The 25,632-nt window shown below is 41.8% G+C and overlaps 1 long non-coding RNA gene across 1 annotated transcript; it reads right to left on the bottom strand.

The window, feature by feature from the left end:
* Window positions 1-23,545: 23,545 nt before the first annotated feature.
* On the bottom strand, window positions 23,546-24,475 carry LOC140547873 (uncharacterized). Its single transcript, XR_011978520.1, has 3 exons — window positions 24,267-24,475; window positions 23,786-24,118; window positions 23,546-23,705 (listed from the first exon to the last, which is right to left on the bottom strand). It is a non-coding gene; the product is annotated as an uncharacterized lncRNA (long non-coding RNA).
* Between the last annotated feature and the right edge of the window lie 1,157 nt (window positions 24,476-25,632).

Below are 25,632 nucleotides of genomic sequence, written 5' to 3' on the forward strand. Positions count from 1 at the left end.
ATAGACTGTTTCTCTCTCTGTCTGGCAGCTATAATGCTAAGCAGGAGGTCTTCATGTACTAAACCAAGCGAGCAGTTTAGCTGTTCACTCACAGGAATGCATGGAAAGCAGATAGCTTGTGTTTCAGTAAAGGGGTTTACAGTTTGTAGGAGTGTGTGGATGTGAAGGAGTCCTGCTGTAAAATCACTGATCTAATGAGGCAGCAGCTTTTCATACTGAGCTGATGTGGAGAATTAAACTGCTAGCTAACGGTTCAGCACCTGTAGCTGTAGCCTAGCCTAGCTACAGAGCTACCACACAGTGACTGCTCTGTAGTACTGCCGTTCTGCAGTCGGCTACCTGGCTTTACCTCAGATCATCAAACCAGCAACACACACCATTTAACCAGGGGGGTGTTTATACTATTGAATATAACTCATAATCTAAAGAATTACATTCACAAACCTACACTGATTTTACACTGAGATTATTAGTTTATTAGATAAGTTGTTTTCATGCCTAATTTACCATCAGTAGGACATTATTTAGGTGGTGGTTCATTCTCACCCCAGCAGTGACAACTGCATCTGGCTCAGTGGTGCTGATGGGGTTTTCACCCAAATCTGTGTCACTGCCAGGGTAAAAGTGGGTCCTCCATCCTAAAATATTGAGCCAAGAGTAGGTTTGTGGTCAGAAACTATCCAGTGATAAAAGGTTAAAGGATGGCTACACATGAATAGATGGGAACAATGTGAAGTACTGCTGGTGAAGCTGAACCCCAGCAACACCATTGTTCAATTGGACCATCTCTCAAATAATATTTGATAAAGTGGCTAGTGAGTGTAGAAGGTAGGTGTACTTAATAAACTGTCAACTCAGTATATATACACTCAAGTTCCAGCAGTATTCAGAGCAAAAATCACTCACCCGGCTGCTCTCTGTGCAGAGTTTTTATGGCAGCATCTGAGCAGTGAAAGAGTGAGAAAGGTCAGATGGCTTGGTCAGCCCTCTCCAGCTGTGTGTGGTCTGGGTGTTTCTCCTCAGAGCCAAACAATGTCATAAGAGAACAATGGTGGACAGTGAAGTGGACCTGAAGGATCTGAGAACCTGTGTGGTTGGTGGTCAGTTCCCCTTCACTCACCACAACAGATACTAAACCTACACCACAATCTTTTCTTCCTCATCCTCAACATCTCCCTCCTCCTCTCCTGTGGTATTGCTGGTACTCAGACACAAGGTCATTCATGCTGTCTGCTTCTGTAAACTCCATCTCATCCATGCCTTCTCCCCATGTACTCCTGCCGCTTCCTCCTGATGCTCTCCCGAAGGGAACCCAACCAAACCAAACAACATTCAGATTAGACAAATTACAAACAGTTCACTTCTATGTCAGACTGGTCAAACACCATGATGTCAGGCTTTTTCTTCTTTATGGTAGTATGTATTTGAGCAGCACAGGTAAAAAGTAGCAGAAATAATGTTTTGGTCATTTAGTGGAGCATTTCTACTGTATATCAGTTAGGAGCAGGACTTTATCAGCCACAGACACCTGAAACATCTCACAGTTTGGATCAAAGCAGACACCTTGTCCCGTTAGGAGCCAACTGCCCTTCATATCATCCACCCTGCACTTCTCAAAATACAGCGAGTTACTGAGCTCTCCCTAACTGTCTAACATCACTCCAGCTTCTGTAAACATGGCAAATTCACTCAGGACTCAACAAAGTTGATGCTGGCTCATGTTTCAGAGTCCTGAGTTAAGCCATGTTAAACAAACCCATCATGCAGTCAGAGAACTAGTTAACACTATGGGCTCCTACCCACTTAGCCACCATGCTAACGCTCCCATTATGAAAGCCTCAGTTTAGGGTGGAGCTGCTAGCAGCATCGTTAGCTAAGGAGCTAACATTGTTTTAACTCTGAAATGATGTCGGGTTGAAAAAAATGCTGTTTGCTGTTTAGAACACAGTAAACTTACTTACCAGACAGTGTCAGCTCTTTAAAGCCGTTTTACAAAATGATCCATCAGCCAGCAGAACTTCCAGGAGCACAGCACAGCATAGAGGCGCGTATTTCTCCTCTGTAGAGCAGAATATTCACTGCATGTCTGCAGAGCTTTACACTCTCTTTAACTCCACCATTAGAGCAGCTTCACTCTCCACAGGGTTACATCTACTCCCTCTGCCTTTAACAAGATCAGCTCTGAAATATCAACACCCAGTTTCACTATTTTAAATAAGCTCCGACTAAATAACAGTACAGATCTGAAATGTTAGTTTTGTTGATTATATTGAGTTATCATGTTAATCTTACAGCCTTACAATCTTACAACCAATGATAGAAGAGTAATGACTGTAAATAATAATTATTATTATGTTATAATTAATAATAAATATTAGTGTTGTTCTTCTAATATGTAGTTATTGTTTTTTAAATTATAAAAATAATAGTAAAAAGTTTCATCAAAAAGCGGCACCGCCCACCCCTTAGCAAAGGCGCAGGAGGGAGGCTCTGGACTGCGCCCCCTACTGGCACAGGTAAGCGACACTAGATTCTCTAATGCAGGGTTCTTGCGTCCAAGCTCGTGAACCTTTGCCTAGTATATACGCTTACCAGTGTCAGGAGGGGGCAGAGCCGGGAGTCGAGCCCACGACTCGTGGCTCCATTACTTCCAGGTCCTGCACCTTCACCACTGGGCTGACGGGCGGCGCCGACTGTGACATCATTTTATTCCTTATAAGGTTTATAAGCGCTGTATCCTATAACAAGTAACACCTGATTAACTGTTTGTAGATGATCTAATTATATAGAAATAATCTTATAGCACGAGCACAACGGATAATAATTCATGTTCATATTATTTAAATATCGATATAGATTGATCATATATATTTATTATATTTATAGATTCGTGCTAAAACACTCAGACCTGCTGCACGGACTGCACTGACCATAGGCGACTCCGCGGGGGTTGAGGGGAGGATGCAGATCCTTTAGCGCTGCTTCTCACTCTGTGCACTTCACATATTAGCAGTTGCACTCTTACACTCCTATAGGTCACCATAGCCCAGTCCCAAATCACTCCCTACACTCTGCAGTTCTCCTCAAAGTCTACTCTTTTTAGTATCAACAGCGAGCAGCGCAATAAGTCAGGAGCCCTTCAGAGCGCGTGTTTTTAAACATGGTATTTGGGACACAGCCCATTTCTCCTCCTTCATGCCCTCGTCGCGCTGTCAGTCGACAGTAACGTGAACACCATGGACATCACGAGATATTTGAAAAAGAGAGAAACAGCCAGTCCCCAGGATCAGCCGGAGAACACAGTGCTGTTTCAGCTTCATGTAGGTTTAGAAGGACAGCAGTATTTACAGTAATAGAGCTGTAGATGCTCACTGTAACGGTATGAAGGTCACTTTAACGTTAGACTGATGTCAGCTAGCAAGCTAATGTTACTGGTACAGATCATGGTGATCCGCTGATCACTAGCTAGCAAATGTGGAGATCAGTAGGACCCTCTGTCTGTATGAAGCTGATGATCTTCGGATCTTTAACAGCCCTCACAGCATTTTATTTGAGGCAGGAAGTTGAAGATGTTGAAGCCTGTGTCTACTGATAGTTTTACAGTGTTGTTTGTGGTAGAATTCCTGTTTCTGTTTAAGGAACAGAAGCTTCTCTGCTTATGAATGTGAAATGATCTGGAAGGTCAAGCAGCACAAGAATATTAGTGCTGCCCCTATCACATGAAGTAAGTAGGTCATTTGTGACTCTTAGTAAAGACATTTTAAGGAGATCAGGATGACGTTCACTACTCCAGGGTTCAGTTCAAACCTTCTCTCACACAGGAAGAGTCTCAGCCTCCACCTCCAGACCTTTTCTAGAGCCCACAGAAGAGCAGGATGTTCAGCACACACACTCCTGCCCCCACTGAGTAAACGCTGCCATTACATCAACGCTCATTCTGGACTGCTTTAGTATGTTACGTTCCTCAGCATCCACATCACAGAGAATCTCACATGGTCCCTCAACACCAGCTCCATAGCCAAGAAAGCAGAGCAACACGTCTACTTCCTGAGGAGACTGAGGAAAGCTCATCTTCCTCCTCCAATCCTCGGCATGTTCTACAGAAGGGCAGTGGAGAGCATTCTGAGCAGCTGCATCATCGCCTGGTTTGGTAATTGTAATGCCTCAGACCGCAAGACCCTACAGCGAATAGTGAGGACAGCTGAGAAGATCATAGGGGTCTCTCTCCCCTCTGTCACAGACATTCACACACTGCACCCGTAAGGCCATCAGCATTGTGAATGACCTCACTCATCCCTCACATGGACTTTTTTCACTGCTACCGTCTGGCAGAAGGTACAGGAGCATCCATGCTGTCACTGCACGGTTCTGCAATAGCTTTGTCCCAAAAGCAGTCAGACTTTTAAACAACAGAGACTAAACTAACCTCCCACGACTCACAATATTTTAATCTGTCTGCATCCTATTTATTCTTTATTTATTCCATACTTTACTACCTCAGTACCTGCTGTGTTTCATGTGTCATGTGCATTTTAAGCTGTCTGCATATAATGTCACAGCATGTTAAATTTCTCTGCACCTTAGTATCAATACCTACCTGTTAAATATCTATGCACCTTACACTCATTACCTCTACTCAGAATTGAGTCGTATTTATTGTATTTATTGTATTGTCTTGCACGTTGCACTTTCTGCAGTCTGTCCTGTACTGTATTGTTTTTGTTCTGGTTTTGTTCCATGTTGCACCTTGTTCTGGAAAAATGCTGAATTTCATTTCACTGTGTTCTTGTACAGAGCTGTTACTGCTATTGTAGTGGAGTCTGGAAGTCTGATTTTTATCTGGACTTTTGTCCGTGTTTGGTCATTACTTCACCTACATTAGCCTCATAGCTCCAGTACTAAACTTCTATTGATGAGAGAGAGACTGATGTAGTTTTATCAGAGTTTATTAGATGTTGCTGCTTCCTGCAGAATTAAATGGTTAAGATGTAAACAGAGTCATTCAGAGTGGTTTGGTGTGAAATGCTCCGTTCTAGAGAAACTTACAGAGTCAGAACTGTTCACAGTGGAGGTGATGGGAACCAGACGTTTGAAGGGTGGTGTGAGTGGTGCCTACAGGAGAAACACTGAGATAAGAACTGCGACAACACAGAGAAGGGATATTGCTGCTGCTGCACGTGGTCTGAGGACCTGGAGCACGCAGACAATGATCCACACCCGGCCCTGCCTGAGCCCCCACCAGCCGTGGGACCCGGGACAGAGCACGCTGGGTCTCCGTGGCAACCATGTCACACAGTGACACCGCCTCCCTTCACCGGACTCCCCAGAGGTTGCCCAAACACCGGGGTGCACCTCACGTTCAACCCTGGTGGCTGGACTCTAAGAGGGGTACTGTGGTGAGAGGAAGGTGGGGTTGCTGGGTCGCCTGACCGTTCATGCTGGGTTCTCTACCTCTGATCACAGACAGCTGCTGCTTGTTCAGGAAGGAGCACCCGCAGCATAAAAGCTCAGCTCTCGTCGGCACGGGAGAGAGGACACTCACTGATGGAGCTTTTAGAGGCATTCCACTCTTCAGACGTCTGGTTCCCATCACCTCCACTGTGAACAGTTCTGACTCTGTAAGTTTCTCTAGAACGGAGCATTTCACACCAAACCACTCTGAATGACTTTACTTACATCTCAACCACTGAATTCTGCAGAAATGTTAGAAATGATGGACGTCTCTGTTGATCATCACTGGAGTATCTGTTCTTCATTCTTCTGCTGGTTTCATCTGTATATTTAAAAAAGGAGACAAAAACCCTCATTAATAATCAAACTCATTAATAATAAAGTCTTTGATCATCATAAAGTGTATTTTTCATTTGTTTAAAGATTACTTTCTTCTTCTTACCTGCTCTTGGTGATGATGTCCATGATTGATCTTTTGTCTCTTGAAGACACAAATCTGTCCACCATCTTCACACAGTCCTCGTGGCTCCCCAGAAATCTCAGGGTGTTTCGAGCATGGAGTCTGTGGAGGAAGAATGATAAAAGGTCATTTTCAGTGCTGGCTGGTGAAGAAAACATGCTGATGGGTTCAGTTCTAACCCAATAGGTGTAAAAACAGCAACAGCTTACCTCACTTCCTGTGCGGAGTCCAGGGCCAGTTTGCTGACGGCAGTCAGGAACCTGCTGGTAAATTCCTTCTTGCTGGTCAGCACACGAGAAGCCCCCAACTTGTAAGAGAGCTTCTCCAGATGCAGTGCAGTGCATCTTCTCACTGCTGCGTTTCTGTGGCTGGAGAGAGGAGAGTGAACACAGTAAGATACACATCCAGCGTTTACACACAGGTGAACTCTAGACTCACCTTCTAGCAAGATCTTCTCCAAAATGTAGGAAGAGACTCAGCCGTACATCAGTGCTAGTTGCCAGTTTGTACTGTGTCTTTAGAATGACCACTGATATTGATCACATGACCACTACATTTAGTTTACAGTTCAAATCTATTAATGAACATGGAATGTGATGTTTACCTGAATCCACCAGCCAGTAGAGCGTGCAGGACCCGGCCAGGCGAGCAGTTCTGCACCATCGTGCTGAGGGCCACCTCTACGTCCTCTTTGATGAAGTGGCTGGATTCCCCAGCCTTGTGCAGGAGGACACAGGCAGTGCTGTCCAACTCGTTGTCCATCTTCCGCTGCAGGTGGGCGTACAGCTGGGACAGGGTGGTCATGGCGGCACGAGACACCATGGAGCGCAGGTTCTTCACCTGAGACAGTGGAGACAAAAGAAGCACAGTGAGCCTCTGTCTCTAACTCAACCACTGACACTTGCTTTAGCATTAATTCGAATAATGTCATTACAGAAGCTGTTGTCCAGAGTGTATATGAAGTGTGGGCCTTACCTCCTTGATGAGGGCCAAGCAGACATCACGTAGCTCAGGCAGAAGAACCTCTGCATGGTGTTCCGCCAGAGCGCGCAGCACTTTCAGCCCCTCCATCTTCCTCTCCCTGTTTCAAAAGCAAGACATTAGAATGAGGTGAACACGTCTGGAAGGTGGTGTTATTACAGCAGGAATGATAAAGACTGATTCAGTCAATACACTGAACATTTAACAGCAGAGGAGCAGCAGTAGATGGAGATCATTGGGAATTCTCTTCAGACACTTTATAGACTCTGATGTTTAGAAGATTCCATCACTAATTTTATCTGGATACTCCAAAGCATTTTAGTTGTATATTCTCAGGTAACTTCAGCTATTCTAACTCTAGTCTGAGCACTACTCTAAAACACATCACTGCTCCATTAGAACTGGATCTTAATTCTGAACGATCAGTGCAAGGTTGGTGGGTCTACTCCAGCTCACTAAAGACATACCATTCCTCATCCTGCAGCAGGCTAAATGCCTGGCCGAGTGCCAGCTCAGGCCTGTCAAGGGGCTGCTCACTAGTCAGGGCTGGGATCTCCAACACCTCTCCTCTTCCCTGACTCCCTTCAGCAAGGTGTGGAGCAGCACTGTTGTTAACAGGCTCCTTGCTGGTTTCTGCTCCCCTGCTCTGTCTAACCACTTTGGGAGCAGTTGTTTGGCCTGCAGCCTCGTCCTGACCCTCTGTCCTTGTCTCCTGCCTAAGTCCAGTCTCACTCTGGAGAGCTCTGTTAGGTACAGGCTGCACATCAGCTTCTACTGGATTCTTCCTCTGCCTACCTAGGCCTACCCACCTGGGGATCTTGCTACCTGTGATTAAATGAACATGGTTAGAGCACCTAAACTATTTTCATTCATTTTTATTATAAAATCATAAGAATAGGGTCACAAGGACCATATTTAATTATCATATATAGTTTTATATATTATATATATATATATATATATATATATATATATATATATTTCTAATTTAAAGACTTCTGATCTATATGGAGTTTGTGGGGATGCTACATAACTCCTGAGAGGTAAGTACTCTAGGTTAAAGACAATAGACTATTATTTTTAAAGGTACTGTAACTTACCTGGTGCATCGTAGGCCTTGTTCTCTTTTTTAAGTTCCATCGCTTTGGCAGGTGGAGGGACAGGTGTGTAGAGCACAGGGCGTGAAAGAAATTCCTCAAGAGTGAACGAGTTCCCATAAGTCTTGTTGGTCTCCACATTCAGGCCCCTCAGCCTGGAAAATCTGCTGGTTTTGGCAGCAGCAGGTGGAGGGACAGGTGTGCGGACCAAGGGGAGTGAGAGGAACTCCTCGAGTGTGCACGAGTTCCCATAGGCCCCCTTCCCATCACACACCTTATTGTTCAGATCCTTTAATGCTGGAACCCTGCTGGACTTGGCAGCAGCAGGTGGAGGGACAGGGGTGTGAAGAACTGGAAATTTCAGGTGCTCAGTCTGTTCTTTCACCTGTGGGGCTTGAACTCGGACCCTCTGCCTAATAGGAGGCAAACTGCAGATTGGTGAAGGGTCCATGCGGGACTCCTGAACGCCCACATTTGGGTCGTCCATCATGAGTCTCATTTTCTCCATGTATTCCTGCCGCTTCCTCCTGATGCTCTCTCGAAGGGAGGGGGCAAGAATAATGGGTTCATCTTCAGGACTGTTTGGTTTCATCTCTGGAAGTAATTCCTGTAGATCCTGATGAGAAGTCTTCTGAGATGTGCTCTCCTCCACAGTCACACATCTACTGATTACAGTACTGAGAGACCAGCCATTAAATATGGAACGTTACGTGGGCGTGACTCTATTATGACGTCACAGATCGGGGCGTGGTTCTCTGCTGCCTCCACACTATTAGGAGTGAAATATTAGGAGTGTATCATCCAGGGTTGGCTGGAAACACAATGCATGTAACAGTTTTCTGTAATCAGGATAGAAAAAAGTCCAGTTCCAGAGGAAAAAGGCAGTAATCAGATTCCAGCTCCATTCTAAAAACAGTGGGATTACTAACAGAACTACAGTAAACACTCATCACTCTGCTGATTCTCTTGTCTTTCTTCATATCTAGGAGCTAAATTTGGGGCTTAAATGCAGATTTTGCTGAGATTTGATTTCTTTAATGAGAGTTTAGCACTTTCCACAGCGCGCTGTCTCCCTTCAAGCCCCGCCCTATTTCCTAAACCCTCCAATCACTGCTTAGCAACCGTTGTTCTGCAGGACTCCTTCAGCGCTGTTCAGCTCGAGCTCCTGTTTCCGCGGATAGAGTTTGAAGGTGAAGCTCCAGTTCTAGTCATAAGATGCTGCTTTTACAACATTATTTATAAAGATACAAAACCGATTCCTTTCAACTCTGACCTCATATTTACTCTGATTCAGTGATTTACTGTCCAGATATCCTCCCTGTACTTCTGCTGGGAGCTTTCTATGATCGTATGCTTTAGTCTTCTTAATGATCTCAGCTGCTGGTTCATTTAGGCATCTTTACCCATAAATGCTTCGACAGGGAAGCACAAACCGACAGGACACCAGACGCATTTCTTACATCCCAAAAAGAATATCTGGGGAAGAAAGAGGACGTATGGTCTTGATCTTGTTGTGTTTCCCTAAACTTATGAAGCTTATAAGAGGTTAAAAAGACCAGTGGTCAGTCCAGTGGTGAAGGTGCTGGATCTGTAAGTAATGGACCGGCTCTGCCCCCTGCTGGCACTGGCACTTACTGAGCTTAGGACCCAGAAACTCTAGCATATCTTAGAGTAGTTAGTACTGCTTACCTGTGCTTTACTGTCATTTTATCAGAGCTTATTTAAAATAGTAAAATCATAAACAGAGAAACTGTTGGAGCTTCAATTTTATTTTAAATTATAGTATATTAGCATTAGGATAATAAAGTATGCAGAGTAACAGATGAACTACAGTCTGTAATTGTAGAATTTATTATCATTAATAATAATAATAATAATAATAATAATAATAATAATAATAATAACAACAATAATAATTTACTAACTGTAACAATACTTGAATAGCTGTAACTTTAACATAAGTCTATAAAAAATACTACATATAATAATACATTTTTGCTGTGTTTGTGCTATAAGATTATTAAAATGACTCAAAAACAATAATTATTATTTAAATGATAGTATTAAAAAATCAAATAATGATATTTAAATTATATAAATACAAATTATTATTAGTATTATTAGGTTATAAAATTCTTTAGTAATTATTATTTAATAATAATCACATCACCTACAAACCGGTATTATTCAGGTATTACTTGTTATAGGATTCAGCTCCAGAGGGTCCTACTGATCTCCACATTTGCTAGCTAGTGATCAGCGGATCACCATGATCTGTACCAGTAACATTAGCTTGCTAGCTGACATCAATCTAACGTTAAAGTGACCTTCATACCGTTACAGTGAGCGTCTACAGCTCTATTACTGTAAATACTGCTGTCCTTCTAAAACTACATGAAGCTGAAACAGCACTGTGTTCTCCGGCTGATCCTGGGGACTGGCTTTTACTCTACCATGTCCATGGTGTTTAAGTTTGAACAATAATTATTATTTAAATTATTCCCTTATAAAAATAAAGTAAGAGCTTGGTGATGCCTGACTGCTGAAGTGATCTCTAATGCAGAATTATACCATCTGTATTTGTGAAGATGGTAATTGTTAATATGTTAATTAGGTCAAATCTGACAGAAGTCAGAAGACTTTTTTTTTTATATTTTAGTATATTTTAAATAATCTGTGTACAATAGTAATGTGGTATTGACTTAAACATAAACTGAAAAGGTTTATGTAAATGTAAAACATAGGTTTTAATAAATGTACAGTAGTATGTTTAAAGTCTAGGTTTACTTTAAAGGTTACATTTTAGCTCAGCTAAGTAAACTTCTATTTTTCTACAATTAAAGAAGAAAAAGTAGAAATATAGTTTGTCCATTCTTGTCCTCTTTGAGTGTACTGGTCATAAGTGCTTTTACAAGAACACTTTAGTCCACTGTAGCTTAATAAAGCTTAACATACCGTACTCTACATTTTTCACTAGGGACTAAACTATGCTGGTCAGTTTTTGTCTAATAATACCCGTACCAGCTGAACGGTTGATCATTTGGCTCTAAAAGAAGTTGTATTTTATTAAGTGCCTCCTTCACAACAAACTATAACTGTTTAATTTGTTTAATCTTCCACTTAATTGTGATGGTCAGTTTCTGTCATAACTTTAATCTAAACAGTGAACAGAGGCTGCATGTACCACCAGCTGCCAGCAGAGGGCGACGCAGCACAGACTGCAAAACTGGTTCTGAATAAAGAAACTTTAATAGCGTCTTCATATTTCATATATATGTATATATTTATTCATATTTATATATTAATAGGTTCATCATATATATGAGTTGCATTTTATAAGGTGCCTCCTTCACAGCAAATTACAACTCTTAAATGGGTATTTTACAGTCCACTACATTATGGTTATTGGTTTTATCTAATAATTTCAGTATTTGAACAGGGTAAGGGGTTCAGGCTATGCAGAAAGCTGCCAGCAGAGGGCGACGGCGTTTCTGCAAACAAAAAGGAAAATAAATGGTTTATCGTATCTCTCCAAAGCAAGTAATATTTTATGAAGTGTCTCCTTCACAATAAACTATAACTGTTATATGGCCAAATTGAACTTTATCTGAATTGTGGTGGTCAGTTTTTATCTAATAATTTCAATAGCGTTTGAACAGGTTAAGGGGTTCAGGCTATGCAGACAGCTGCCAGCAGAGGGCGACGGCGGCACACAGTTCTACTGGTTCTGTATAAAGAGGTTTTCTCTGCAAACAAAACAGAAGAGAAAATAAAGAACTTTAGTATCAACTGAGTTGTATTGTATTAACTGAATTCTTTACGAGAAGCTGTAAATATTATATCCAAATTTAGCTTCCACTTAATTGTGGTGGGCATTTTTTGTCTAATAACTTCCATCGCATCAGAACGGTGAACAGAGGCTGCATTTACCGCCAGCTGCCAGCAGAGGGAGACACAGACTACAAAACTGGTTCAGTATAAAGAGGCTGAATAAAGAAACTTTAACAGCGTCTAAACGGTTCATCATACAGTACAGGTCAAAAGTTTGGACACACCTTCTCATTCAATGCGTTTTCTGTATTTTCATGACTATTTACATTGTCGATTCTCACTGAAGGCATCAGAACTATGAATGAACACATGTGGAGTTATGTGCTTAACAAAAAAGGTGAAATAACTGAAAACATGTTTTATATTCTAGTTTCTTCAAAATAGCCACCCTTTGCTCTGATTACTGCTTTGCACACTCTTGGCATTCTCTCAATGAGCTTCAAGAGGAAGTCAACTGAAATGGTTTTCAGGTGTGCCTTATCAGGGTTAATTAGTGGATTTTTTTGCTTTATCAATGGGGTTGGGACCATCAGTTGTGTTGTGCAGAAGTCAGGTTACTACACAGCTGACAGCCCTATTGGACAACTGTTAAAATTCATATTATGGCAAGAACCAGCTAACCAATCAGCTAACTAAAGGAAAACGAGTGGCCATCATTACTTTAAGAAATGAAGGTCAGTCAGTCCGGAAAATTGCAAAAACTTTAAATGTGTCCCCAAGTGGAGTCACAAAAAACATCAAGCGCTACAGCGAAACTGGCACACACGAGGACCGACCCAGGAAAGGAAGACCAAGAGTCACCTCTGCTTCTCAGGACAAGTTCCTGCAGCGACATGCCATCCCATCTGGTTTGTGTTTAGTTGGACCATCATTTATTTTCCAACAGGACAATGACCCCAAACACACCTCCAGGCTGTGTAAGGGCTATTTGACCAAGAAGGAGAGTGATGGAGTGCTGCGGCAGATGACTTGGCCTCCACAGTCACCGGACCTGAACCCAATCGAGATGGTTTGGGGTGAGCTGGACCGCAGAGTGAAGGCAAAGAGGCCAACAAGTGCTAAACACCTCTGAGAACTCCTTCAAGACTGTTGGAAAACCATTTCAGGTGACTACCTCTTGAAGCTCATTGAGAGAATGCCAAGAGTGTGCAAAGCAGTAATCAGAGCAAAGGGTGGCTATTTTGAAGACACTAGAATATAAAACATGTTTTCAGTTATTTCACCTTTTTTGTTAAGTACATAACTCCACATGTGTTCATTCATAGTTTTGATGCCTTCAGTGACAATGTAAATGAAAATACAGAAAACGCATTGGATGAGAAGGTGTGTCCAAACTTTTGGCCTGTACTGTATATGTGTATTTAGATTATATTTCATATAGTGTGGTTTAATAATTACTCATAAGATACAGCAGATCATTTTCTAAGTTCTGCAGCAGTGGAAAGATTCTCCAAACTTTGAAAGGGAACATATTAGACCCCCAGCTCAGAGACCGAGCACACCTACAGTACACACAGTTCTCCATACACTTTACTGCAGACAGTTTTTACAGGGTATCTTCTGCTTGGACCAGAGATCAGTGGTGTATCTTGTGCTTTAACAGCTTCTGTAGACAGAGATCAATTTTCTGAAATCAAGGGTTTTCAAGAGTTTATCTTGCTTTTGTTGGGGTAACTGTCTCTACTGTCCGAGACTACTTTTTTACTAGATTCTGGAACATTTGATGTTGGATGATCCCCATCTCATCCCCAACCCATCTTAAAATACTGAATAAGCTGAATAATGTTTAATCATTCCAGAGGAAACAGTTCCACTGCTCCAGAAGCTCAATAATGGAGGGCTTTATACCCCTCTAGCCCACACCTGGAATTAGACACAGTGCCAATAGGTTCATGTTTATCTGCTCAACAGAGTCCTAAACTATTGGCAGTACTTTTCTACAGGGAATAGGCAAGCTGCAGGTGTGCATTTGCACATCTGTGTCAGCAACAGGTGCAACTTAAAGTAGTTTAAGGAGTGTCTAAAACCTTTTGGTCATATAGTGTAACATCAGTCAAGCCTTATTACCTACCACACACACACACACAGACACAGACACACACACACACCCAGAGTAATATAAACTCTTACTGTAGAGCAATCAGGCCAACAAACCCACAACCTACAGACAGATCACACAGACTAGTCCCACGATCTTGATACAGCAAAGCATTATGGATGGTGTAGTTACTTTTGAATAAATTATTACACATGCATTAAGGAACAGAGTCCTGGTTATCTTTAAAAACAGCAGTAAATGACCAGGGACCGGAGGAAAGCTTTATGGCTAAACAGAAGATCAATATATTAAGAATAATAAACTATAAAACAGACAGACAGGAGTAATAGCAGTAAACCCATTATTCTTGCCCCCTCCCTTCGAGAGAGCATCGGGAGGAAGTGCCAAGAGTATATGGAGAAAATGAGACTCATGATGAACGACCCAAACGTGGGTGTTCAGAAGTCCAACATGGACTCCTTACCGCCACTACTTTGCCTCCTATTAGGCAGAGGGTTCAGTGCAGGGTTCTTGCCCCACGGGTGGCTGTGGAGCTGGAGAGCTCTCCCATCAGAGTCAAAGAGGACGTCATATTATCTCCTATCCACACACCTGTCCCTCCACCTGCTGCTGCCAAATCCAGCAGGTTTTCAAGACTGAGGGGCATGAATGTGGAGGCCAAGGATGACAACACCCTTGGGAACTCATGCACTCTTGAGGAGTTCCTTTCACGTCCCATGCTACACTCACCTGTCCCTCCACCTGCTGCTGCCCAACCAATGGTGGATACAAAAGAGAACAAGGCTTGCGACGCAGCAGGTAAGTTACAGTACTGAAATAAATAGTGTTTAGTCTTTATACTTATCTAAGGAGTCAGATGTAGCATTCCCACAAACTCACATAAATACAGCATATTTAATAAGGATTGGAAAGATAATTAACCATGGCAAAATCCTGTTCTTATGATTTTATAATACAAATTAATGAACATTTAAAAATGTTCAGTGGTTCAAATGCTCTAACCATGTTCAAGTAATCAGAGGTAGCAAGATACCCAGGTGCGTAGGCCTAGGTAGGCAGAGGGACGAGTCTAGACTTAGCCTGAAGGGGAGGACAGGGTGCCAGGTGGACACTGCAGGACAAACAGCTGCTCCAGATGTGTCTGTGGTTAGACAGAGCAGGGGAGCAGAAACCAGCAAGGAGCCGGTCAACAACAGGGCTGCTCCACACCTTGCTGAAGGCAGTCAGGGAAGAGGAGAGGTGCTGGAGATCCCAGCCCTGACTAGCGAGCAGCCCATTGACAGTCCTGAGCTCGCACTCGGCCAGGCATTTAACCTGCTGCAGCATGAGGAATGGTATGTCTTTAGTGAGCTGGAGTAGACCCACCACCCTTCCACTGATCATTCAGAATTAAGATCCAGTTCTAATGGAGCAGTGATGTGTTTTAGAGTAGTGCTCAGACTAGAGTTAGAATAGCTGAAGTTACCTAAGAATATATTTAGTTTATATGAGTTGAATTATATGAGAATAATATGAGTTTGATTATTAATGAGTTTTTTTGAGTCTCCTTTTTTAAATATTCAGATTAAACCAGCAGAATAATGAAGAACAGCTGCTCCAGTGATGATCAACAGAGACGTCCATCATTTCTATCATTTCTGCAGAATTCAGTGGTTGAGATGTAAGTAAAGTCATTCAGAGTGGTTTGGTGTGAAATGCTCCGTTCTAGAGAAACTTACAGAGTCAGAACTGTTCACAGTGGAGGTGATGGGAACCTGACGTCTGAAGAGTGGAATGGCTCTAAAAGCTCCATCAGCGAGTGTCCTCTCTCCCGTGCCGACGAGAGCTGAGCTTTTATGATGCGGGTGCTCCTTCCTGAACAAGCAGCAGCTGTCTGTGATCAGAGGTAGAGAACCCAGCATGAACGGTCAGGCGACCCAGCAACCCCACCTTCCTCTCACCACAGTCCCCCTCTTAGAGTCCAGCCACCAGGGTTGAACGTGAGGTGCACCCCGGTTGCTGTAACTCAGCCCTAAACATGATAATGTCACCTAAGAAATCTCCTCACATCCATATCTATATTAAACTCTCACAGTTTTAGGAGAACCGGTTACTTGAGCCACATCTGAAATGACTATGCTCCCTATGTAGTGCACTATTTAGTCATGCAGTAAAAGCTTCTACACCCAAGTAGTGTGTTATAGGTCTAATAGAAAGCCCTTTATATTCAGCTATAGGTTGTGACTCTCTTTTTAACATTTAGACACTACTAGAATATGATATATATATACACATACACACACACATATATGTATATTTTTTATAAATACATTGAAGTTTACTTTTAGTTTAATTTTGTGCTTCATCTGTCTTGTGCTACATAGGTTTTTAAATCTGGACCAGGTTTCCTTGCTGTGTGTGACACTGTGAGGCCAATCAATTACATTAACTGATCCATTAACTTCCAGTAAAAATAAACTCTGTTTAATACTTATTAAATGTGTTTCAGTATCTCTTCATGTTTGTGAAATATGGATTTTAATACATATGCAGTGAGGTGTTTAAAGTCTAAGTTTACTTAAAATAGTTAAATTTTAGCTCAGTTAAGAACACTTCATTTAGGCTATGCTTTATTTACAACAATTAAAGTATAAAACGTATCAAAATAGTTTAATTCTAGCTCTCTTTAAGTGTACTGATCATTAGTGACTCTACAAGAACACTTTAGTTCACTGTAGCTTAATAAAGCTGAACACACTGGACTCTAATGTTTTGGCGCTAGGACCCAGGGGGAAGAACAGCTCACTGACGGAGCGAGAAGGGAGGCTCCGCCCTATATGCAAATAGGTAGTGTGAGGAACCAATGGGAAAGATGTGAGTGTTACTCAGAGGTTGGGGTACAGAAACAAGCCCCGCAGCCCCGCTGTATTTTACTGAACCCTCCTCTCATGAGAGAGGAAGCTGCTTTATTGTTCAGCTTTTATGAATCTTAAATAAAGATGGGAGTTTTCTCTCCTCTCTTCAGCTCTGCTTCTCTTCTCCTTTAGTTTGGAGCTGTTTTTATTCTCTTCTCTTTTCTTCTCTGTTCTGTTCGCAGTGATAAGCTCTGTACCGCCAGTCTGTGTCTGTCGCCCTCTGCTGGCAGCTGGCGGCACAGGCTGACCCTTTACACCACAATTTAATACAATGTAAAGATGAGCATATAAGAGTTTTTTTTTGTTGTGAAGGAGCCACCTTAGAGACACATGATCAACAGTTAAACTATTTAAGATTTTCTTTTTCCTTTTTGTTTGCAAAGAAAACCTCTTTATACAGAACCAGTAGCGCTGTGTGCCGCCGTCGCCCTCTGCTGGCAGCTGTCTGCATAGCCTGAACCCCTCACTCTGTTTAAATCCTATTGAAATTATTAGACAAAAAATTGACCACCACAATTGAGTGAAAGTTAAGTAAAAGGGGCACTTAATAAAATACTACTTGTTTTGGAGATATTTAAACAACCGTTTTTTTTTTATTATTTTTGTTTGCAGAGACAACCTCTAGTGCTGCAGTCTGTGCGGCCGTCGCCCTCTGGTGGCAGCTGGCGGCACAGACTGACCCTTTACACTGCTGAAAAGCTCCTGAAATTATTAGCCAAAAACTGACAACCACAATTTAGTAGAATATAAAAACTTGTTTTGGAGACATATTATCAACCGTTCAGCTGCTACTGAAGTTTCTTATTTCTCTTCTGTTTTGTTTGCAGAGAAAACCTCTCTTTTCTCTCTTTGTTCGAAATTTGTTTGATTTATTTTGTAGAGTGTTTATTTTATAGTGTGTTTATTTTATACACAAACGGTTGCAGCTATAACAACTTTAATTTCCCTCCAGGAACAATAAAGTATCTCTGATTCTGATTCATTACAGAACCAGTAAAACTGAGCGCTGCAGTCGCCCTCTGCTGGCAGCTGTCTGCATAGCCTGAATCCCTTACCCTGCTCAAATCCTTTCGAAATTATTAGACAAAAAACTGACCACCACAATGTAGTGGACTGTAAAATAGCCATATAAGAGTTGTAGTTTGTTGTGAAGGAGGCACCTCATAAAATGCAACGTGTCTCAGAGTCATATGATGAACCGTTTAGACGCTATTAAAGTTTCTTTATTCAGAACCAGTTTTGCAGTCTGTGCTGCGTCTCCCTCTGCTGGCAGCTGGTGGTAAATGCAGCCTCTGTTCACCGTTTAGATTAAAGGCATTAGACAAAAACTGACCACCACAATTAAGTGGAAGATGAATTTGGACATAAAACAGTTATAGTTTGTTGGGAAGGAGACAGTTAATAACATTTAGATAAAAGAACATTTGGCTTTCAACTGAAATGATTAGACAAAAACTGACCAGCACAATTTAGTCCCTAGTGAAAAAAGTAAACTCAGGTGTGTTCAGCTTTATTAAGCTACAGTGGACTAAAGTGTTCTTGTAGACTCACTAAAGATCAGTACACTTAAAGAGGGCAAGAATGGATGAACCATCTTTCTACTTTTTCTTTTTTAATTACATAAATATAGAAAACACTAACTTTAATTTAAAATATTACTGTATATGTATTAAACCCATATTTTACATAAACTTAAATCCAAATAAAAATGTATTTGTATATGTATTTGTTTCCAATCCTGGATTTTGTTCTTAATAGACTTTAAAAGAACAGTTAATGTAACTGATTGACCATGTAATGTTACACCTACCAAGAACAAAGTCTCTGTCAAATTTGACCTAATTAACATATTAACAATGACCATCTTCACAAATACAGATGGTAAAATTCTGCATTAGTGATCACTTCATCATTCAGGCACCATCAAGCTCTTACAGCCTTCAGCACTAAGACTAGACTCTAAGAACACTATACAGATAACAAGTGACCACATAGGGGAATGTAGCCTGGGGGAAATTACTGCACATTGATGGTGAGTAAAGGGGGAAAGACACGCCCAGTATGGAAACAGGTGGCACCAGGAGCCAATAGGAAAGTGAGAGTTTTACTCAAATAGGTTGTATTCCACCATACTGATCACCTACATCTCTGTACCACTCATTCCTTCTGAGCTGGCACTGATCACTAGGTGTATTACAGCAGCCATATGACTAACATTACAGTAGGTTTACATTCCTTGTAAATAAAGGACATAATATTATGCAGCTAACTGGATTACAGTGTGTGAGCTAGGTAACTGTGGGATTAGTGAAAGCACAGTGTTCAGACTGAAGAACTCCTTCGACACTCTCCAAGTTCTTGCCAGTTTGTACTGTGTCTTTAGAATGACCACTGATATTGATCACATGACCACTTCATTTAGTTTACAGTTTAAATCTATTAATGAATATGGAATTTGATGTTTACCTGAATCCACCAGACAGTAGAGCGCACAGGACCTGGCCAGGCGAGCAGTTCTGCACCATGCCACCTTCACGTCCTCTCTGATGAAGTGGCTGAATTCCTGAGTCTTGTGCAGGAGAACACAGGCAGTGCTCTCAGCCTTCTTCATTTCACCCAGTGACCCAGAAGGTTCCAGGTGACTCTTCAGCAACAGGGTCATTGGCACCTGAGGCTCATTGATGGGCGTCTATTGAGGCCCCATCTCACAACTTACAGGATGTAAAAGATCTGCTGATTATGTTTTGGTGCCAGATAACACAGAAACCCTTCAGAGGTCTTGTAGAGTTCATGCCTCTAATGCTCAAATCTGTTAATGCAGTACAAGGGGGAACAACCCATATTAGACAAGTGGTATTAATGATATGGCTGATCTGTGTACACACCTTCTTTAAAGAGAGCATCCAGTTATTAAGAGCAAAGCAGACACCTTGTCCCGTTAGGAGCCAACTGCCCTTCATATAATCCACCCTGCACTTCTCAAAATACAGCGAGTTACTGAGTCCTCTTTAACTCCACCATTAGAGCAGCTTCACTCTCCACAGGGTTACATCTACTCTCTCTGGGTGGCTATATTGTCACTGATTTTTATGTGTCAGAAATGTTTATTGGAAGGTTTTGAGTTGAACAGATCTGAATAAAAAAGTTGAGATGGAAAAATGTGTTTTTCATTTATTTTACTTTCGTAAAAAGTCTGCACAATAATAGTTGCCCAATAATTGTGCAAATAGAGATATTCTCCCAAGAAAGCCAAAACCTCACTTTTACTTACTTAAACATTCATGTTTGAGGTTTATTAGCATTTTGGATTAACAGAGAGCACTGTAGTTGGTTAGATACCAGCATGTCCTCAGAAACCAGTATCAGAAACCAGTATCAGAAACCAGTATCAGAAGTCAGTTGAGAAACTCAAGCTGGTCTGAGGGGAACGAACAGAGAGGCTTTAGCTACAAACAGCAATTTCTATCTAAACCTCAGTGAACAAAGTTCACCTACTGTCAGAGTTATCAGACTGTAATACTCTGTAAGGCTGTTTGTCAATATTATAACATCAAAACTATCAATATTATAAACAGGAGGCCATATGCTGCTGGCTAAGCTCTGCTGCGTCTTCTTGTTTTAGCCTGTAATGACAGCTTGATACAGTTGGTTTAAGAGTTTTTATGGAGGGGTACTTCTGGTCCTGTCCTCAATAATAGAAGCTGTGCAAGTTCATCATCCGACAACTCCTTAAAACCGGTCATGTGATTTTAAACAGTGAGAGAAGTGGGTGACCACTAAAGACACTTCTGACCAGGCCAGAGCTTTACAGCAGACAATAAGATGAGCTAAACTACAAAAAGAGAGAGATGGGAGCTGAAAGTAATGGAGTAGAAGAAGATTAAGTAGAGAACTGTGTTCTTTATTTGGGTTCTTGTGGTTTTTCTTGTAGATGTTAATCTGTACACTTGTGTTGATGGAGCAGTTGGATTGCTGCTCTGTAGGATGAGGAGGACAATGCTGCAATCATCCTAATTGTATGAGCCTTTCATTAAAAGTTCATTAGAGGAATGTCAGTCGAAGTCAATCTGTAGACGAGTTACTTTCAGTTCTGCTGTCTTCAGAAACCCTCTGAGAAAACCCCTCTGATCTAAACTTTAGACCGGTGTTTTATTGTGTGATGTATGCTTGTGGATCTGACTGTAAGTCTGGTCATTGACTGCTTCAGCAACCAGAACCCTGTAGAAGAAGAGATGAAGTGACGTTCTAGATAAACATTAAGTACTAAAGCAGTGCAGAATGAGAGAAGATGTAATGACAGGGTTTACTCACTGGGGGGCAGCAGTGTGTGTGCTGAAGTTCACAGCAGCATACAGTACATCCTGCTCTTCTGTGGGATCTAGAAAAGGTCTGGAAGTAGAGGCTGGAGATTCCCTGTGTGTGTGAGAAGGTCTGAACTGAACACTGGAGTAGTGAACGTCGTCCTGTTCACCTGAGTCCTCTCTCTGTGTGAGGTCAGAGGTCATGGCTAGGACTGAAACGTTACCATACACAGGAGGAGAGTCACACTGAGAGAGAAAGAGAGAGAGAGGTTTGGAAATAGGCTACATTTGATGATGTTTAGTCTCTTCTCTCTAATATATTCAGCTGTTCACACTCCTCAGTGCTCTTGTGCTCTTCAGACTTTCTCCTCCTGAGAGACAGTCAGCAGTGTTGACAGAAGTTAAAGCTTTCATTTCATTTCATGTTCACACATTTATCTGATTAATAGTTCACATACCACAACCACAGAACTGCTGTGATGAGTATCAGAGCCACCAAGACCACCATCACTCCCACTGTGACCAGCTTTGGCACTGAGCTCACCTCTGGACCTTCAGAAATAAACCATGAACCACATCATAAATTACAGAGAAGGAAAATATTTCATAAAAATCTTCACTCTGACCCTGAAACTGCTAGTTTATGACCTCTAAGACCAAAGACCAATGCTTCACTATACATGTGTTCACAGCTGTTATGTGCATTTTATCAATGTGAATAAAGCCCTATCTACCTAAATCAAGGAGTTAAATATTTCACCCATACTGTTTTTTATGCCTTTATTGCATATTTAGATTTTATTAAAAGAGCAATAAGTCACACAGTGAGATTCGGGTGGACTTTATTACACAGTCAGTAGTGGGTCAGTAGTTTCCTCTCCTTCAGTAATTCTCACATTTAAATATTTGACAGAAGTGCTAACATATACAGTTATAATCCACAGCTGTGTAGTTTACATACACTCAGCATGTTTTATCTAATATTAGGTCAGATGTCCCTTAGCAAGTTGCACCATGACCAGACGCTTTGGGTAGCCATCAACAAGCTTCTAGCAGAATTCTGCGTGGATATTTAACTTCTCTTATCAGAATTGAACCCAAGGTTAAGGTCAGAGTCTGCTTTATCAATTACACTAATGTGTTTGGGCTCAGCGTCAAGTTTCAACCATCTTGCTGAAGAGTTCTGGGGTAGTCTGCCTTTGTCATTATTCCATTCACTTTTTGCAATATACCAGTGCTATACTTGCAGAAAAAATGTCTGAGAATGATGCTCTGGTGTTTAACGGCTCAGCTTTACTCTTCCAAACAAGCTTCTGGTCACTGTGGACAATCAACTCCAGAAGGCTTTTCTTTTGTCTGTGTGGTTCAGCTGCAAAGAGCTTTAAAGGTGTTGATTTAGGAGCAGGGCCTTCTTTTGTGGACTGCAACCTTTAAGTTCCAGCAGCTTCCAGTTAATGGCAGGCCTGTGCCTTGATGGTTCTTATGTTGTTTCTGACCATCTGAACCGTTTTCGTCTTAGCTGTTGGTGACAGTTTGGGTCTTCTTACAGACCCTAGTGACGACACACTTCCAATAAGCTGTTCTTACCTATAATTGTTTAAACTGATGATCTCGGAATCTGCACTTGTGTAAGTCTACATAAGATCTTTCTCAGATCTGCACTGAACTCCTTGGACTTACACTCCCATGCACTGTGTGTTGGCCAAATCAATGACTGCTTTCAACCAAACCCTGGAGACAGAAGCTACCAGCTGTAGACAATCATGATCATCAACAGGAAGTTAAGAGGTATTGGTTTAGGCAAATTAAAAGACATTTAACACCAAATAATTCATAAGCCAATGACCCTGTGTTGATAAAAAAATAAAGCAGGTGGACAAATAAAAAAACATATTTTCTGCTAAAGATGTTTGTCATGATATTCATGTCCATGATAAATGTATGTAAAACATCCCACTACAACTATACAGTATATCAGCCATGTTACAAAATCCCTAAATCAAAGAGAGGGTGTAATCCAAACTGATCATCATTCTACAGCTGCTTACGTTTCACATCCAGATGAACGGGTGTAGAGCTGTGATGTCCTAGCTGGTTGTGAGCGGTGCAGTAGTAGAGTCCGCTGTGCTGGGAGCTGATGTTGGTGATGCTGTAATTCTGGCCTGTTATCAGCGGTGTGTCTGCAGCTGCTCTCTGCTTAAACCAGGAGTAGGAGAGAACAGGAGGGTCTGCATCACTGCTGCAGCTCAGAGTCACTGACTCTCCCTCCACTCTCTCTCCAGAGGGAACCAGCACTGCTCTGGTGTTTCTGGGAGAGTCTGGTTGGAAAGTTGGTAAACAATCATGTTTCACTTATTAGTAGAATGATAGAAGATTAGATTATTAGTGAGTGTAAAAATGTCCACTCACACACTGGAGGAGAGAGTAGGCTCTCATGGCCTTCAACAGCACAGCTGTAGTTGACCGCTCCACTGACCACAGCTACAAAGCAGGAGGCACATCTGCAGTGAGACTCACTCTGTCCGTTCTTGTACCAGATGTAAGTGGGGTTATTGGGCAGAGTGCAGGTGCTGCTGCAGATCAGTGTTACTGTCTGTTCCTCTGCAGCAGTTTCCACTTTCACCTGCAGGCCTGTGACAGACTCCCATCAATGTCTTTACAGCTCAGACACAGATTAACACTGAGAGACAAACATAACACACGGCTCCTACCTGTGACAGAGAGAGAGACACCAGCAGAGCTGTGTGTGTGTTTCCAGTAGGGGGCTTTAAATCGGAGGAGATATTCTGCTGCGTCGCTCTGTGTGAGATGGTTCAGTCTCAGTGTGATCATATTCGCTCTCTCACTGAAAAACTCCACTCGGCCATCTACAGGACTCAGCTCTCTGTCCTGTGTGTGGAGTCTGATGTACCAGGCAGGCTGGGGGTCAGGCTGCTGACGAGGGAAGGTGTAGTATCCGTGGATGTCCACTGATAAGCCAATCAGAGTGCAGATAGTCTGTGTGGAATAAGAAACACTCCAGCAGCTGCTCTGGTTAAAAACACCTGAAAGAAACAAAAAGAAATTAAAAATCAATCAGTTTTACAATCAGAAATGCTGAAACATCAGCGTCTCATATCTACTGCATATCACTGAATATGAGTTTACTGTAATCAGACAGAAGGAGGGAGAAGTTTACAGTGAGGTTCTTACAGACAGCAGGAGAGCGGAGCTTCTCATATCCTCTTACAGCGCAGGAGTAGCTGCCTGCATCCACAGTACTGTCATGCACATAAAGCCATCTGCTGTACCTGTTAGATAAAGGCTGTCCGTTCTTGTACCAGATGTAAGTGAGGTGGTCAGGCAGAGTGCAGGTGCTGCTACAGGTCAGCTGCTTTCCTCTACTCTCTGTGTTTGACACTGTAATCTTCAGATCTACAGGAGAGTTTAAACAAGGTCTGGTGTTCTTTTCATTTACAGAATATTAATAATTAATAAACTAAACTTATTTATTAGAGTGCAGCTCTACCTGTGACAGACAGAGTGACTCCAGGTCTGCCAGTATATTTGCCTCCAGGATCATCAGTGTAGAATCTGAATCTGTAGGTCTGAGCGTCTCTCTCTCTCAGGTCAGTGATTATCATGCTACAGTCATTCTGGGAGCTCTGTCTGTTCTGCACTCGGCCCTGATACTCCTCATCCTCTCTCACATCCACAGGTTCAGCACCACTCTGCTTTTTAATGAACCACACTGATTTAGTCACTGTGAGTCCTCTAGGGAATTTATAAGAGCAGGAGAGATCAACTGATGATCCTTTCAGAGCACACACATGTTCAGCAGTGTAAGTCACACCCCAGCACTGTTCACCCAGCACACCTGGAACACACACACACACAATAAATGATACCAGTGATGAGCACTACACTCTGTGTAGAGTTGTCTTTTGTCTGTCTGTCTGCTGTGAAGTGACTCCATTAGTTTAGATTCCATTATAAAGATTTGTTTATTAATACAGTAAAGGATAAACTACAGTCAGAAATGTTATGGTTTACTTCAAACTTTACTAACTGATCTGGGAAATGTAAAAGTCTTGATAAAGAGATGAACTGTGTTATTATTTATATATTTTATCATTTAGGGTAGTGGCTGAGGTAGTGTCTGAGGACAGCTTATGCAGCAGGAGCACAGTTCACTGATGTTACTGTTGTTGGGTACAGTAGATGAATACTGTGTGTTCATACAGTACTGAGTGTAATTACACTATTTAAATAAAGAGAACATTTTTAGATCCAGTAGTTCTTTATGTTCATGTAGTTGTTAGTGCAGTTATCATACAGGTGCAGTTGTTACAGTGTAGTGTTTTGTATTCACTCTCTTTCTGGGCAGCACTGTTGTCTGTAATAGCTCTGTTTAGGAACTACACAGTTAGCCAAGCTACAGAGGCTGTGTTTACTACTTTTCAACAAAATAAATAAAGACAAAATGTGTTAATTAGCCAAACTTGTGTCCAAACTTTTGCATTAGACTGTGTACTGTTATAAATAATGTATTCTTCACTTCTCTGTGATTCAAACACTG

This window comes from Salminus brasiliensis, chromosome 25 (genome assembly GCF_030463535.1).
Source record: "Salminus brasiliensis chromosome 25, fSalBra1.hap2, whole genome shotgun sequence".
Lineage (NCBI taxonomy): Eukaryota > Metazoa > Chordata > Actinopteri > Characiformes > Bryconidae > Salminus > Salminus brasiliensis.